The 17174-nt window shown below is 47.0% G+C and overlaps 2 long non-coding RNA genes across 9 annotated transcripts in view; one reads left to right on the top strand and one right to left on the bottom strand.

Moving 5' to 3' along the window:
* The window catches only part of LOC146171003 (uncharacterized), a 359551-nt gene that overhangs the window by 324213 nt on the left and 18164 nt on the right, over positions 1-17174 (top strand). The window lies entirely within an intron of this gene.
* LOC146171004 (uncharacterized) overlaps positions 1-17174 on the bottom strand; it is a 39590-nt gene that overhangs the window by 12974 nt on the left and 9442 nt on the right. For all 7 annotated transcript variants that reach the window (XR_014703021.1, XR_014703022.1, XR_014703026.1 and 4 more), the window contains exons 4-5: positions 9150-9394; positions 549-680 (exon numbers count right to left, since the gene is read on the bottom strand). This is a non-coding gene — a long non-coding RNA (uncharacterized LOC146171004). The remainder of the gene's footprint in view (positions 1-548; positions 681-9149; positions 9395-17174) is intronic.

The following is a 17174-nucleotide window of genomic DNA, read 5'->3' as shown; positions in this document are numbered from 1 at the left end:
TTTCCACATAAGCCCACAAATCAAGGCACTGAAAAGCCCTGTAAGTACTGTGAGCACCATTTTCACATTCTAGCCAACTCCTTATCAGAACTGATCTATGTGATTTAGCGGGGCAAAATGTCGCAGGTGCAGTCAGGCCACCTTTTTTTTTTCTTCTCCACCTCCGAGAAATGCTTCTAAAAACATTAAACCCTGTGTAATCTGTGAACATAAATAGTATGTACTACTATGCAAAATTTCAACATTTTAAACATTATAATGTTGAAGTTGGGAATATCACGAAATCCCATCTGGCCGAGCAGGAGGGGAGGGGGTACATTTGTATGGAAAAAAAAAATGATAATAAATAAAAGCAGTCATTGACCAGTGAAAAAACTGATCTCTATTGATGTTTTGGCGCATGGGGGCCGAAACATCAACAGAAATCTGTTTTTCCACTTGTCGCTGACAATATATGCAGCAGTTAAAGTCACAAAAACTTGGTCCCTAATGAACTTGGTCCTTAATTGAGGGAACAAACCGGGGAGAACAAATGGCTCAGTCCATACCAGCAGCACTTCCAGTTTCCTTGAGGCACAGTCGAAAGTGGTGGTTTGATAGCTGGTGTCGCACTCGTCGCAGAGCAGCAACATACTCTCATCCTGTGGCTGGTCCCAGACCGTGCACTCCAGGTGGTACTGCTGAAATGATAAAACTAATTGCAAAATACCTCGAGATAGTGCACTACTACAAGTTTAATTGTCCTGCTGACACCTTCTATCAGACGGGGCCTGAAAACAAGTAGTGGTGTGCAAACAGGAGAAGAGCGAGGCATTTTGCTTAGTGCATGAGATTTTTGCCTGCAATAGGAACAGTGTCATCAAGAAAGTATGCTCTTGTACTACAAATATCTGTATTATTGAGTATGGCTCTGTTGGGGGGGGGGGTCTCTGTAATAGGTTTGTGGGGCTTTACGTCCCAAAAAACTCAGGCTGTGAGCGACGCTGTCTCTAATAAAAACAACTCTGGACTTTTATTCCATGAAGTGGATTTCACTGTAGATGGGCATGGCACCCAGCTGCACAACATCTAGTAAGAGAAAAAAATAAGCGTTCACCACTGCACTGTCGGGCACATACAAAGTTGGAGCGAATATGCCAAGTCTTAAGCTCTTACACAGCACAATAGTGCATTTAGACCTCTTCAGAACTGTACTGTAAATGGCACAGAAATTTATAGCTTAAACCGAAAAGTCAATACAGTAAAACCCGGTTAAAATGTACCCGTTTTAGTAGTGGTTTCATCTTAAAAGTACTAAAGTCAAGTCCTCGACCTGGCGCCCATTGAACATAATCATTTTGCATCCGCATAAACCATACCAGCTTATGACGCAAGTATCAGTTAGCACATACCATTTTCAATTTTCGTCGTTCAATTCACAGCGGTAGTACTGCTTACTGCCTCACAAAAGACTGTTTGACCAGAGATGTGACAAACTTCCATAAATGCAACCGATACAATTGCAAGCTACGTGGCCAATGACAAATGCAGCTGCAGTGATGATGATAATACAACTATCACCATCTTTGGAGTTTCCTCTGCAGCAGCGACAACTGCCCTTAGCCAACACGGCCGCCTGGATTGGCACGCTTGGCGGGCGCGCCAATCCAGGCTGTGAACAAGCTGTGGCCCCCGAGCGGTGCGCCGCCAGAGCTGATCACAGAGTCACGTCCATCTGCCTCCACCCCCTCAGCGGGCTCTATTTTCGACCAGTTCGAGCGACCACCCCTTGCACCTCAGTAATGGCGATTCCCACTGATCAACTGGAGCTGGGTACCCGAACCAGAATAGAGCGACCTCAACCGCTACAGAGCAAATCGCCCTTGGTCGGCCAGCGGAATGTGCAGAGCGTGCGGAGCAAGTAATGCTGATCCAGTTCCACAAGTTGAAGTCGCCTCCCGACAGCGAAATTCTTGCGGTTGATAAATAGGCAGGAGTGCGGCCCTTTGCAACTTTCTTTCGCATAATTTTAACGCTGCAGACGTTTTTCAATAGACGCACTTTGACATGCTAGCGCAAAAAACCGATAATGCCTAGTGTTATCTTCCGATATCTCTGAAACCGCTAAAAACAGCCAAAAAATTCAGGAAATGATGACATTACCGACTAGAACCCCCAGTGAGATCAGACTCTGGTCGGCGGATCGAGCTAGAGCGCCCCGAGTTACTCCAGACAAACAGCAGAATATGCACAACCTATCCCGGTCGACCAGTGGCATTCAAAATTGTCATCCCAAGGCAAGAAAGCATGCACCGGAGCAATTAGTGTAAATTGCTATAAACGAGACCTTGGTTCCATTTTCTTTAGAATGTGCGACGAGGAGTGCATTGCAAGTTCTCCGTCCACATCATGGTGAATGTTGGACAAAAGCACCAGGTGCTCAGCATAAATGACAAATTAGAGATTGTCCTTGCCATCGAGAGGGAGACAGAGAAATCTGTACTTACACACTAGAGAGACTTGCTGCTGACTACTGTGTGTGGTATTTGGAATGCCAGGGAAAGGCTGCTCGTCAGTGCTGCCGCGAGAGCCAAGAGATGTCGTATACAAGGCTGAACATTTCCAGATGTGGAGGAGGCGCTGATGTGATGGATGAAAACAGCTCGGTCAAAAAACCTGCCAGTCAGTGGACCTCTCCTCGTTGAGAAGGCCCTGGTTTTTGCAGTGCAGCCCAACCATGCCGACTTTGTATGTACCAGTGCCTGGCTATCCAGATCAAAGTGCGGCACGGCATTAGCACGAAGACCGTAGCTGGACAAGGTGCCGAGGCTGACATTGAAGGTGTAGAATATTGAAAGAATGGTTAGCTGGGAGTTTTTTGAAAGACTACACGCCTGATGATATATTTACCCTGGATGAGTCCGCACTTTCTTCCAAGCTGCTGCCGAATAGAATGCTTGCATTCAAGGGAGAGCTGTGTACCGGCGACAAGCATGCGAAGGATCGCATTTCAGTTTCTTTCGCATGTAACATGCCTGGAAGTGAGAAACTGTCGCTTCTCGTCAGTGGCAAGTCAGCCAAGCCAAGATGCTTCAAAGGCGCCCCACTGTCATCAAGCGTCCTCCATAGAAACAACACAAAGGCATCGATGACTTGAAAGCTTTTTCAAAGTGTCTGCGGCTCTTTGACCGCCATATTGGGGCGAAACAAAGAATTGTCGTCATTATTCTTGGCAACACATTGGTGCACGTTGCAATGGATGGCCTCAAGGCTCTGAAGTTGGCCTTTTGTCACCAAACATGACAGCAATTGCCCAGCCTTTGGACCAAGGCATCATTAGAGCTGTTAAGCAGGTCTACAGAAAGAATATGCTGCGCAGAATGCTGCTAGCAATGGAATACGACAAGGTGTACGCCACTGATCTACTGCGAGCGATTCATTTGCTGGAACACGCATGGCGGCAAGTCAAATCTGCGACTGTGTATATCTGTTTCAAGCGTACAGGTTTCTGCGAAGTGTATGCGAGTAACGCAAACGACGCAAGCAACATCACCAGCGCCCTGGACCGACCTTGTGAGAGCTTGCTAATATAAGCCCTTAAGAGGACTTCAATTTGGAACCCTGCTCCTACAGGGTGACAGGCCGTTCTTTTTGCTTTTCGTGGTGCTTGATTTTTATATGAACTGCCGGGCCTTTTGGCATCAATGTTACTAGGCGGGGACCGGTTGGACACGGATAGCAAGATTGGTCCCTCAACGAGGGCAGTCCTCTTGCCTCTTGTCTGTGCCCTGTACCGCCACACTGCGCACTTTTTCGCGTGTGCTGTCGCCGAATTGAACCATTCCCAAACACTTCGGACCTCTTTGGCTGCGCGAGATCATGAACTGAGTGTCCTCCGAATGCGGCTTGCTGGGGTGACTACCAAGCACACCACGGCTGCGGTGCCCCTTTCCGGCGGGAGACAACAGCCCCAGGTCCCTAGGACATATGCTGCTGCAATGAGTGGCTCTTCAATATCTCCTCTACAGGCAGACGCAGCCATTGTAACCCCTACTGCGACCTCTGACTCGTGTGGGTATCCTGTTTCCGGAGATTCCTGCAATAATCCCCAGCCGCACCAGATGGTCTTAACTTCTGCTGCATCTGCAGACCACGTCGGCAACGAAGTGGTGGCTCTCCTCAAGGGAAACATTGATCCCGAAGTCAAGGGAATCGGGGCTGTTACTATGCGGGCCGGAGGAGCTTATCCCTGCACTCAACCATCGCAACCCGACTCTTCATCTGGACCCCTCTTCCCGCAAGGTCAGGCTATCTTTTCTACAACACTCCGGACAGTTCGTTCACGTTATTGAAAGAGATTCCCCCCGCTTTCGCCCGTCTCTGGAAAGCACGTCGAGTAATCATAGGGTGGACTTCCGTCGAGGTGTGCGGGGACCTGCATGTACCTCTGTGCACAGTTTGTGCACAGTATGGGTACGCTTTGAAAAAGTGTAAGCTGAGGAATGATCCTTCGAAGGCGCGTTGCACCCGTTGTGCAGGGTCGCAAGCCTTGGCAGCTTGCCCGAGTTCCATCCGGGATTCCAACGTTAAGTGTGCCCCTTGTTCTGCCGCCGGTCGCCCATCAAATCATCACGCGGGACACGTGTCGTGCTCTATTTTCAATGAACTCTCGGACAAGATCCGCACACAAACTAAGTATGGGCTGTGCACGAAACACACACACAGCGAAAATGGCACACAATAAGAAGACGCGTCGGTCTGCAGCCTCGGGCGTCACAGTCTGGCAATGGAACTGCCGTAGCTTCAGACGGAAAAGGGTATCCCTACAACTCTACATTCAGAACCACGCAACTGCTCCGGATGTCATAGCCATTCAGGAAACAGGCTGCTCGCCCACTTTGACCGGATACAATACCACCTCCCTATCTGCACGCACTGCGATTCTCGTCAAAAACATTCTCACGACCATAGACCATACACTCCGCAACCAAGTAATTGAGCATACGCTCACTGAAATACTGCCGCCTACACCAGATGCCCCCAACCTTTTCATAACGAACGTTTACGACCCACCCCGAGCCAAAGGACACGGCTTCCTCACATTTCTGGCCGACATCAAACGCATATCTGGTTCAAATACATTGATAATAGGCGACTTAAACACCGGACACACAGCCTGGGGATACCTTAAAAACACTCCCAAGGGCACACATCTGTACAATGCGTTTATGCAACACTCTCTCACCCTCATCACGGACCCCAACGCCCCTACCCGAATCGGCACTAGCACCACCACAGACACCACCCCAGACATTACACTGACCAATATTCGCTCTCCCATTTTCTACAATGTACTACCAGACACACTGGGCAGCGACCATTATATTATCCAAACTCTAGTGCAATATGACGCAAAACAGTTCACATCCAAGAGCCAGCATATAATTGGAAAGAATTTCGTGATGTCACTTCCGAGGACAGCAATCTCCCACTGGACGCCTGGGTGGATAAGCTCCAGTCTGCACTCAAACGCACCACTAAACACATCAAAATCACTCCGCAAGCACCTCAAATCGATCCTCATCTTCTGCATCTCTGGGAGGCAAGGCAAAGCCTCGTTAAGAGATGGAAAAGACGACTAAACAGAAAATTCCACCTCCGAATCGCACATATTACCACTGAGGCCATAGAGTATGCAGCCAATCTGGCAAACTCTAACTGGCGAAACCTCTGCAATAGCCTTCAGGGTACTTTAGGCACGCGAAAAACTTGGAATCTTTCCCGAACCCTGCTCGACCCCATAGCCACCAAACAGCAGACAGCCATCAACACGCACCGCTTCATTCACACTGCAGCACAACAAGGCACAGACATCCTTCAATACCTCACACAGTGATACATTCCCCCCCCCCACTGTCTTTCACGCCCCCATCCCCTCCCCCACCTAACCCAAGGCTAGGTGAGGACATAACCACCGCGGAGGTTCGGGCCACCCTAAACCCACATCACTCAAAACACCGCACCCGGGCCCGACCAAATTACATACAAACTCCTTCGAAACCTTAATGATACATCTCTTTCTCAACTCACAGCTTATTACAACCAACACTGGAGGGAGGGCACTTTACCAGCCTCTTAGAAACACGCTGCAATCAACTTCATTCCTAAGCCCAGAAAACCCCTTTCCTTAGACAACCTACGCCCCATTTCTCTCACAAGTTGTCTTGGCAAACTCTATGAACACGTCATCCTTAGACAGCTTCAACCTGAACTCGAATCTACCGCATTTTCTGCTCACTCTCAATTCGGCTTCCGCCCACATCTCTGCACCCAAGACATTCTACTGCACCAGAAAGAGACCATCCTAAACAATAACCTCCATAAATATGCCACACGGGCCATACTTGCACTTGATATACAAAAGGCATTTGATAACGTGAGCCATGACCACATTTTGTCTACCCTTGTCACAACTAACTGTGGGCTACGCATCTGGCGCTACGTTGAGGCATTCCTAAGCAAATGCACGGCTCATATCACAATCGGGTCCTATACCTCCCCGATCATCTATTTACCCAACCAAGGCACACCGCAGGGCTCAGTACTCTCACCCATCCTCTTTAACATCGCCCTAACTCCCTTAGCCCGGATACTCAAAACTATACCTGACCTTCAGCACGCAATATACGCAAACGACATCACACTATGGACTACTAAGGGTTGCCCTGGCCAAGTTGAACATACTTTGCAACTCGCTACAGATGCCATCCACACATATACACAGGCTATAGGTCTTGCGTGTGCACCACAGAAATCTGAACTCCTAGTCATCAAGCCTTCCCCACGTACCCCAACCATCACCGTACTCCTTGACAACGCTCCGATTCCCAAAGTATCACGGCTCCGACTGCTGGGTCTCCACATTCAACAGGACACTAAAGCCACCTACACCATACACCTCCGAATGCTTGGCCATTACACTCGCAATTGCACACATCAGTCAGTTGCAAACTCAGCACACCACAATATGCACAGACTCCCAAACAGCATACAGATATCTACTGCGAGGAACCCTCGCACACACTAAAATATTATCTACTCTACCTACCCCTCCCGATCCCATCGCCATCACATGGGTTCCTGGGCACGAGGACATCCTCGAAAATGAGCGCGCTCATGCGTTTGCCCGAGAACTAAGCTTCCGGGCGCCGGTGGATGTCCTTCCCAAACCTTCATTACACACCACCATCGAACCTCTTGACTACAATACAATTGTTCACTACTATCGTCGTTGCCGTGCCACGTACCCACCACCACATCACACGCTTTCTCACATCGACAGCACGTACTGGCGACAACTACATTCGTTTCCATCTCCTCAATTTGCCCACATATTTCACCCCACGGACTTCCCACCATACTGCACCACATGCAACGCCACCCCACCGACCCTCTACCATTACTTATGGGAATGCCCACATCCCATCCGCGTTCCTCCCGTCAAACACCCGACCCCCTCCTCCTGGGAGGTTGCCCTTCTAGCCACGCAACCTGCAGATCAGTTGCGGCTGGTTGAGCGGGCTAAGCTAGAAGGAACAGCCACAGGGCTCCTGGACTATGAGGTCCTCCTGGGAGTGTTTACATTTTTCTTTTTTTTAATAAAGTTTTTTTCCTCCTCCTTGAGAGGGAAGGTGCTTCAGAAGGCATTGCCCTCTCTGATTTCAAGGACGTCGACAGGAAAGTGGAAACTTCACCAGAGATGTCCGACGAAGCCATCATTGCCTCAGTTGTGGCCAAAGTGTCTCCAACTAACAATGATAACGACGACACTGAAAGTGTGGAAGCTCCGCGCACAACTGGGGCGGAAAAAGTGCGTGCTGTAAGCGTCATGCGGCTGATCACCTAAAAAAGGGGTCTCGCTGAGAAGCTGGCTCGCGGCTTGAACAAGTTTTAGGCTGCTGTTGTTGCTGCTAAAGCACCGCGGCGTCAGACCAAGTTTTCTGACTTTTCAATGCAAAATAAAGGATGCATTCTTTTTTTTTCTTTCAACCTACTGCCGATTTCCGCTTAGGATTTTTGGCAGGTAAGTGCGTGATTTTACGCTGTTAAGCCGTAGTACCGTGTAGTACATACTTTTTCCGAATTGCGGCCAACTACGGTTTAACGAGGTTTTGCTGTATAGGCAATTGCTAAGCACTTCGACTGGCTGCAGCCTCCACAAGATGTTTTCCATTAAAAGACATGCACTACAAAAAATTTCCGTTTTGTACATACAAGACATATTTAAAATATTTTAAACAAAGCAGCACAATACTTTTATCTCCTCTCCTGCAATTTGAGCACTGGAACAACTGTACCCTTTTAGTAGCCTCTCCGAGCCATTGTCGAATAGGAAGATACTGTTTCTGCACAGAAAGTTTAGCATATGCTTCCCACTTACATTTCTGTCAATGTAACCTTGCTTCCTGTGCTTGCATTGTTTTGTCTTCGAAATAGACTTTAATGTTAAGATGAAACACTGTCTTGAAACTCTTCATGGTGCTTTCAGATGCTGTGCTGCACTTTTTTTTATGACCAAGTGGCCTTGAATACTCTCTATGAAAGAAGCAGCACTAGATGTGTTCAGATTTAGAGCTACTTTGAGTTTTCAACCACAAAGTCCTCTTGTTCATTAGCAATGCAAATCCATGCATTTGCATGCTGTAACGGTATAGGAAGCAAAATGCACAGCCCTGCCTGCAGGAGGATCAGAGCTTCTGTGCCAGTTCTGATATGCTGTTCAACACGGCAACTAACTTAGTGGACATCCCGCTAGCTGAGGTACAGTGCTGTGCGAAAGTAGAGAGACCATGCAATATCCGATACGATTGCTGGTTTTGTGTATAAAAATGTGCACCTCACAAAAGTACTCAGGCAAGCATCTGCTCAGATCTGCATAGGGTGTCCCCTATGCAGATCTCACTGCATCGTCGAGAGATGGTCACACAGTTTTGACAAATCGCCACGCCTCTCCACTTTTGCACAGCGCTGTAAATATGACGAGGTTGCCAGGTAGATGCCACAGGGAAGTGCTGGTGACAGCTGCGGTACCTTCTACATTTGAAAGTGTATATGAAGAAAGTTGAGTGAACCAAAGGCCTTGAAAAAATTTCACATCATTAGTTACTCACTTTTCGCTGTCACTAGTTAACTACGCGGTTCCTCATGTCTTCTTGGTCCATTACTTTTCCATTTTCGGCTCGTCAGCAAACTTGGAGCTTTTCCTGACCAGTGCAGTGAAGGTTTGTGCAACCAGTTGCATGCTGATGATTTGTTGCTGGCATTGAATATGAGCATTCCGAAATTTGTTTGCTGTCTGAAAACCTTCTGCTTCTTGCCGTTCTTGATACTTCTCAATGAATTCCCTTTAGACTAACTGAAAAATAAAAGACAAGCAAAATACATTGCATTACAAATGTTACAAACAAATTACACTTTATCAAACCGGAATGTCTTACTTCAAATTATACAGATTTGACCAGATTTTTCTTTCAGAAGCCGCAAAAGATATGCCAGAGTGGCCTGTGCTGGTGGTTTGCATAGCAAGACATAGGTTATTTGCATGGGTGTGCAATAAAAGATGTTTACATAAGTGCAATTAATTAGTCAGTTATTTTTTATTTAGAGCACAGCATTATACACCAAAATTCAAGGCTGAAAATGCAATTTATAGAATTTGCAAATTGGCAACATGCGTTGAAATATTAAATGTCAGAAACATGCCTTCAGTCAAAAATGCACTGCACATTGCAAAACAAATTTGAGGGTTTCAAAGCTGCTGAACTGAATGTGGAGCGAAAAGTTTGGCTGCAGGCGATCGAGCGTTGCATCGAACACAACCGGCGTTCCGTTGAGCGCATTGAACTTCACCGGAGTTCGTTTAGGCAGATTACCAGGGCTCGAACCCATGCCGCTGGTGGCTGTATTTCGATGGAGGCAAAACGAAGAGGCGTCCGTGTGCTGTGCGATGTCTGTGCACATTAAAGATCCCCGGATGGTCGAAGTTACTCCGTAGCCCTCCATTATGGTAGGGTGGCTAGAAGGAGAGGTGTCATTAATGCGGCGCACTTTCCATAGAGAGATGTGGCCCTCTGAGCGTGACAGCCGCTGGGGCCAAATGGAGCGCTGAGTCTGGGGTGCCGTCAGCATTCCAGAGGAGACTTGAACCCGTCCATGGAACACCATACGACAGGAGTGGTGGTGTACCGTCCAAACTCATTTGTCGGAGAAAGTGTGACAGATACTGCGCCTTTCTTTTCCTGTAAACCAATTATAATTATATGCAGCACTGCAACGAACGCTGATAAGAGGCAAACGATGAGAAGCAAATGATACGAGAGGAAGGGTAGCCTCGGCGCACCAGGTGTGCACCGTGTGACGTCACTCCCTTCTGGCGCATGCGCAGTGGCCGTGGCACTTCTGAGCAACGTTCTTCCTCTGAGTCAGCCGTGGAGCGGAGGAGCCGATGACAGCGTCTCCAACGTGGCTCTCCAGCTGTGCTCCATGTGACGTCACTCGCTCCTTAAGCATGCGCGGCTGGGGCTCTCCGGGGCTCCGTAAAATCGCTCAAACATAGCGTAGTGTTGCTTTCGCAACAAAATGGCATCCTGTTAGTGGCACTGTCATAAAAATCACATATATGCCTTCTACATCATTAAAGATGTAAACTGGGTCTGTGTTTCATTGATTTAGCACCATTTTATTAATGCACAGGTTGGGAAAGCGAACTTCAACAGCCTTCAAAATTATTTTCGGCGTTCAATATTTCGAAAACCACGATGCCTCTCCTGAAATTTTCTTGAATGGATTCATCTTAACTGTTAATTCAATTTTGAAATGAAATCGTTCCCTAAAACCAAAAATTTTAACGTTTAATGAATTTTGGTTGATGAACCGTCCTCTTATTGCACAGTACAGTGCAAATGGTGACTGTCCTAAACTCGAGTCAACCTGCACAGACTGCACTGGCATATCTTTCATGGCTTTTGAAAGAAACATCTGTGTTGAATACTGACTTGAAACACTCAGTTTATTCATTTCAGTCTCTCCCAGGAAATTTCTGAGCAGTAGTTAAATTTCAAGCAATGAGCAGCGTTGAATATCAAGGATATGGTCATTCACCGATTGCAGGAATGGAAGAAAGCCACCAGAAAAAGCTCACTTTTGGGAATGCGCCATCTAATTATAAGCTTCTCCACAGATACCTTTGCAGCAAGGCCATCAGGTACAAAAGCAACATACAGCAAATGTTATGTCAGCTGCTTTTTATTGGATTCACTGTTAAGGAGTACATGCCCTTAAGGTATTTACATCATCAGCCATCAGCACAAGTGCATCACCAGATAGCAATGTGTCACTTGTATTCAGTGGAATACCAGACTGTTGCAGCAGTTGGCATAGCCGATTTTTTTTCTAGTCTTGGATTTTGTCGTGAACATTTTCCTGATGGCCCCCTCCTTTTTTTAGTTTATATTAATGACCTTCCTAACTGCGTGACTTTCCCTATCCACTTATTTGCCGATGGCTGTGTTAATTATCGCGAGATTGCTGAACCCGCCGATGTTTCTGCTTTACAATCTGACCTCAATAATATAACTAAATGGTGCAGCACATGGTGTATGGACCTAAATGTTAAAAAATGTAAAGCTATGCGAGTGTCACGCACTAATCTCACCCCTGCTTGCTATGTATTGAAAAGCACTCCTTTAGATACTGTTACTTCGTACAAATATTTGGGTGCGCATATCACTAATGACCTCAGCTGGAAACAGCATATTGATTACATTATTAACTACAGTAACCGCATGCTTGGGTATATGCGCCCTAACTTTTCGAAGGCACCTTTTTCGACTAAAATGACTATGTACAAAGCATTGGTACGTTCAAAGATTGAATGCTTCTGCAATCTGGGATCCCGGTTTCACAAACTTGAAATCCCCACTCGAGATGGTTCAAAATAATTCAGCGCATTTCATTCTTTCCAATTACAGTTGCACTAGCAGCATAACTTCAATGAAACTAACGCTATCTTTGCCATCTCTCGAGCTTAGAAGGAAAATTTCACGTCTTAGCCTTTTTCACAAAATGTATCATAACGAATTGAGGCATACTTTCATTTCGCAGCCATCGTATCGCTCCTCCCGCGTTGATCATGCTTACAAAGTAAATGTTATAACTTGCAATACTAATGCCCTTTTTCATTCCTTTCTACCTCGTACGTCAGTAGAGTGGAATCGCCTTCCGCCTGGTATCGCATTAATTCAAGATTCATTTCGCTCATCACTGATGCAATATCTTGAAGCTGATCCGTGACACTTTTTTTTTTTGCTGACTATTACCTTATTTCAGTTTTTGGTTTTTCATGCTTGTTTGCTCCCAGTGCTGTTGTTCTTTTCTCTGTATAATGCTGTTTTCTCACCGCTTATGATTGCTTTCAATTTATTCCACTTGTATAACTTTCTTTATTGTAAGATTGTTTTCGTTGTTCAGGGTGTTCCGGAGTGGAAAATCTAGGGGAACAACCTAATTTCTCTAGCATCAGCTTAGTGAGTTGTGCCTTGAAATTTGTTCCCTGATCCGAATAGATAGTCTGCGGACCCCTGTTCGACTGAAGATTTCTAATAGAGCATCACAGGTAGCCCTTGCCGTTAAGGAACGAAGACATACTACTTCCGGCCATCTCGTGCATAAGTCAACAAGGCACAAAGCATACCGTATTTACTCGCATAATGATCGCACCCCTGAATTTTGAGGTCAAAATTCCATTTTTTAAATTCCCCGCGTAATGATCGCACCCCGAACATGGAGCCGCCTGGTGGTTGATCTGCAGTCATCCCGCAGCGAATGCATTCTGACGAGTTCCCAACCTAGTCTAGTAACGTTGGAGTTCCCATGATTCCATGCTTTGCGGCGTTCGCCATTTTGCAATTCGGCAGCGTCGTAGCGTGCTTTGTGTTTTTGTGCGAGTTTACGCCATTTCACCATGGGGCGGTATGCCAGTTACACCGCCGCGTTCAAGCTCAAGGCTGTTGACTATGCACTGGAGCATGGCAACCGCGCTGCTAGTAGGCATTTCGGCGTGGACGAAATGAGGATACGCTATTGGAAGAAGCAGCGCGCGAAGCTGATGGCTACGAACAAGACACGGTGGGCTTTCCGTGGACCCAAAACGGGCAAGTTCCCTCGTGTTGAGGAGGCGGTCCTAGAATACGTGAGGGACCTGCGCAAGGATGGTTGTGCAGTGTCATTAGAAATGATACAGACGCAGGCGCGCACAACTGCCAGGAAGCTGGGAATCGCCGCAAAGGATTTCCGCGCTAGCTCCGGTTGGACGACTCGCTTTATGCGACGGAATGGACTTTCCCTGAGGCGGCGGACGTCGTTGCGCCAGCGGCTCCCAGCCGCGTATGAAAGCAAAGTGATAGACTTCCATCACTTCGTGACTAGGCTTCGCGAAAAATGCGGTTACCTCATGTCGCAAATGGGAAACGCCGATCAAACTCCACTGACGTTCGACATGCCCCGGAATACAACTGTGAACGAGAAGGGTGCTCGGAGCGTCCCCGTGAAGACGTCTGGCGCAGAAAAACAGCGATGCACAGTCATGCTTGCTGTGACGGGCGACGGACGGAAGCTACCACCATACGTGATCTTCAAACGGAAGACTATTCCGAAGGGAAACTTTCCCCGTGGCATCCATATACGTGCACAGATGAAAGGGTGGATGACTGCAGACCTGATGGTCGACTGGATCAAGACTGTTTGGGGAAGAAGACCAGGAGCATTTCTGCTTCCCTCGCTTCTGGTTTTGGACAGTTTTAGGGGTCACCTTGTGGACAGCGTGCGTGCCAAGCTGAAAGAGCTGCGCACGGACATTGCAGTCATTCCTGGCGGCCTGACTTCGCTGCTGCAGCCTCTCGACGTGTCTTTGAACAAACAGTTCAAGGACAACGTTGGACGACTTTATGCTGAGTGGATGGCGATGGGCCAGCATGATTTGACGCCGAGCGGAAAGATTAGAAGGCCATCCGTGGAGATGCTGTGCTCGTGGATCACAGAAGCGTGGAGCAGTATCCCCGACGAGGTAGTGGCTAAGAGTTCTAAGAAGACAGGCATATCTAACGCTTTGGATGGAATGGAAGATGACTTCCTGTGGGATTGTGAAGATGCTCCCAGCGACAACACTGCCGTTTCCGATGAGTCGTGCAGCAGTGAAAGCGAGGATGGCGAGGATTCAGACTTTGATTAGAGTACTGACGAAAAAAAATAAATGGGCATTGTGCACTCCATGTGATGCTTAATGTGCGTGTTTATTGCGAAGGTAAGCCTTACTCAGCTTTTATTTTTGGTTGTAATCAAGATATATGTTCTAAGACGTCTGACCTGCAACTTGTTTGCGTTTTCGGTGCTCAAAAATTTTTTGTAGAAAATTTACCCCGCGTAATGATCGCACCCCGAAATTTGCGTCAGTATTTAAAAAAAAAAAGTGCGATCATTATGCGAGTAAATACGGTAATTTTTTTCTTTGTGTTTGTGTGTGTGCTGTGGACCAGTACTTTGTAATTAATTTTTTAACATTGTTTCCTTCAAGACAATACTGTTTTGAGCTGCCAAGTGTACATATATGTTAGCACTGTGCGTCTATCTTGGCCCTCCTGGGTCACCTACACATATGGGACAACTGGGAAAAGGTCTTCCCTATGGTCCATCGTGGTCTGTGGCCATCCAGAAAATATGACATAACACTAGGCAGGTAATTGACAAAGTTGAATAGGCCACGTCAGACCACCTTATACAGCCAACATCCAATGTTGACCTCAGGATGGCTAAAACAGGCTTTGGAGCAGCTCCTGGAGCAGTAAAATATGTGTTTTGGAGCAGTAATAGAGCAGGAAATGTATGCTCTGTAGCCGCTACGAAGCACAAATATAAACAGTTAGTAGCAGTGATAACAACATTTTGCAGCAATGCCTGTGGTCAAATCTTTGACGGCATGCACTACTGTCTTTGCAATCCAACCCAGTAAAAGTGGTGCCTGCTTACGAATGGCCCTCTCACGTTTTGAGGATAATTCACTGCATTGACTGTAAACAGCGCATGTCCAGCGTGCAACTTAAGCGTACTAGGAGCAGTGCATGGATGCAAGCGATGGGAATATGCGATGAAATGAGAACACGTTATGCCATGCACAAAAAAAAAGAAAAAAAAAAGACCACTGTAACCTATCGAACAAGTGCACTCCCCCCCCCCCCCCTTCCCGGCCAAAATAAAGAAGGGGGGGGGGGGGGGCACTATTCCGAGCCTGCACCGAACTTCAAAATGATAATGGCACAATTTTCCCGCCAGGAATAACGAGAACTGAAGCACAGTGAACATGGATTCAAATTTCACTATCTCTAATCGATAGGGCTTAGACGTGTCTGCCAAGTGTTTGGGCTACGCTGCCACCATTGTTAGCACATGCATCGAACTTTTGCCTAAGCCTGGTTTCCTCTTCACTGATTTCAGGCTATTGCCGTTTTTTTAGAGCATGTGTGATTTTTTTTATGCTATACCTCCTTATTTCGGACGCTTTAAACCTATCGATTAGCTTTGAAAGCTCAGTTCTATCCTGTCCATGTACTCAATAATTATAGCTCTGAAATTATCATTTTTAGCTTATACTCTAAAGCTGGCTAACACATTTAAAGTTTAAAGGGGCGATGTTCAGGGTCGGTCGATGTATTGCTGTTTCTTACGTAAATAATATACAGGCCTGTGATTCAACGCGCAAAGTTCTAGTGCCTAGCAAGCGGCGCATATTACAAAAAAAAAAGCGATAGAAATCGGAATCGAGAGGCTCCTCCCACCGAGAACGACCGCCATTTTGAAATGCTCGCGTGATGTCACAGAGGATACGTGGCGGAGCGTCATCTGCAATGAAGGCTCCAATATAAAAAAACACGTCTCTCTCTTTCTCTTGCTTTCTTTTTTTTTTTTCTCTCACATTTTTTATGTTTGAAACAGTGGTTGTGCCTCATGCAGAAGTGCTTGATGAAGATGTTACCGCAGGAAAGCGATATAGAGCAAAGCATTTTTTATTTTTTCCGTATAAGGCACGGTCACAGTCATTGAGCTGCACGGTTAGGTTCCTCAGCTGCTTATTCACACACTGATCTGTCGCATTACACCGCAAACGCCGCCAGCGCGATCAACCCTATCACCGTCACGTGAGGTTTTCGGCACCGCGATGCCTTCGGAACTGATCAGCGGACAGTCGCCCGACCTGTTTTGGTCGGATCGGAGGCCGAGCGAGAACTTGACACCCGATGAGTTAACGGCTTGAACAGCTGCGCTTGTCTGAAGCTTAACCGTGTAAGAAAAATAAGAAGAAGCAGCTGCACTTTATATGTTCTCCCTTCTCATCAGCAATGACCTTGGCCAGAAATGTTAGTCCGTGATTGCGGCCCGTTCCACGACTAGTAGGCCTAGCACAAGTATGCGGGGTTTGGGTCTAGAGTTTCGCCGATTACGGAGCGCACGCATTCACAAGCTTTAGCAGTTCAATGTGGCCATCGAGTGTAGTTCTGGCAGTAGTGATTCCAAATTGACGACTGCTTGCATCACAAAGCGCATGCACATTGAGCGGGAAGCGTCTATGTGACCCTGTCTGGTAAGCGCAGCCGGTAGCTGTCGGCACCGCTTGTGGGTAAACAAACACGCTGGGAGCGCAGCCGTAATCTGCGAATCGGCGCATTCCTGCGGGAGTTTAGGGCTCACATACTAATACTAAATGGTGTATGTTTACTGTGTTTACGCTTAAGCACTCGCAAGGCGTTATTTGGGCTCGGGAGCCGGTCACAGTCGCGCGTGCGGCTGCGGGAAAGGCAGAGACGGCTGCAGATGGCAGGCTCTTGTTCGGTGCGGACATAGAAGCCCACTCGAATCGCGATGGATTTTACGATGGCGGGACTGAAGCGGTGGTGGTGGCGCATGCTTTTGTGTGCTGGCTGTGGCCAAACTGAACATAATTTTGCAACAAAAAACAAAGAATGCTTTTCTAGCTGAGAATAAGTAAGTTTGACTACTCTGAGAATAAGTAAGTTTGACTAACACGTCAAACTTAATACATACAAAACTTAATACATACTAACATACTAATACATACTACAGTTTGA

Source organism: Amblyomma maculatum, unplaced genomic scaffold, assembly GCF_055883805.1.
Source record: "Amblyomma maculatum isolate TAMU_Amacu unplaced genomic scaffold, ASM5588380v1 scaffold_24, whole genome shotgun sequence".
In the NCBI taxonomy this organism is placed as follows: Eukaryota; Metazoa; Arthropoda; class Arachnida; order Ixodida; family Ixodidae; genus Amblyomma; species Amblyomma maculatum.
The sequence above is the reverse complement of the archived record's forward strand: the minus strand, read 5'-3'. Positions and strand labels throughout refer to the sequence as shown.